Below are 901 nucleotides of genomic sequence, written 5' to 3'. Positions count from 1 at the left end.
CTGAGACTTCCTGGCTACGGGAGATGTGTACTCTCTCTGAAAATGGGACTCTGCAGCAACTTATGAACACAGCTCAACGTGTATGTAATGCTCGTATGGGAATCAGAGCGCCAGATGAAGGCCCACCACGTCTATATCCATCAGGTGCACATACTGTAGGTCGAGTGGCTGCCATTGACGATAACACCTCATCCTTCCAAAAAGTCCATCTGTCTGCACTCCAGTTACCACCTCGATGACCGTCGCGTCATGTGGACCGGCTCCAAAGAAGGTCTATGTGTTGGGTTTATCAGTGTGAAAGGCACTTTCTTAGTGCCCCTTTCTTAATCTCCCAAGCTGGAAGGACGCCCGAACTTGCAGGGTTCCAGAGTGCTACGCCCTGAACACAGAGCAACAGGCAGTCAGTTGGAAGTTTAGTGGCAGACTGACGATTATTCTAGGAGTTGACACAGGAAGCGGGTTACGCTGAATAAAAAGGAAGCTATGGGACGGTTGTCACCTTGCAGAATGTATGTTGTGGCTTAAAGCAGTCTCAGGAAAGGAACTTTCTGTTATGGAGGAAATGGATGTGGAGTTTTGGCTGAGACCGGGAAGAAAGCTCTGGTTGTGAATGGCCTTTCTTTTCCAGGAGATATGCTGGTCGGTACAGACTTTCTGAAAAGGGTCGACCGCAAGATTTTCCACAGTGCACGCTGCAGGAGGCATATTTACACCTTGATGGTATGATTCATCCTATAAACTATGAAGCTCGAGAATCTTTAGCACTTATATCATTCATTCAAAGGACAGTTCAGCATCCAGTGGCCTGTCTTGCACCCAAAAGTTTGCCCAGCCCATTCAGGAATCTACATACCATGTAGTGTTTCCCCAAGTCTCAATAACTGGAAATGTATCCAAACAA

The sequence above is a fragment of the Penaeus monodon genome, chromosome 33 (assembly GCF_015228065.2).
Source record: "Penaeus monodon isolate SGIC_2016 chromosome 33, NSTDA_Pmon_1, whole genome shotgun sequence".
In the NCBI taxonomy this organism is placed as follows: Eukaryota; Metazoa; Arthropoda; class Malacostraca; order Decapoda; family Penaeidae; genus Penaeus; species Penaeus monodon.
The sequence above is the reverse complement of the archived record's forward strand: the minus strand, read 5'-3'. Positions refer to the sequence as shown.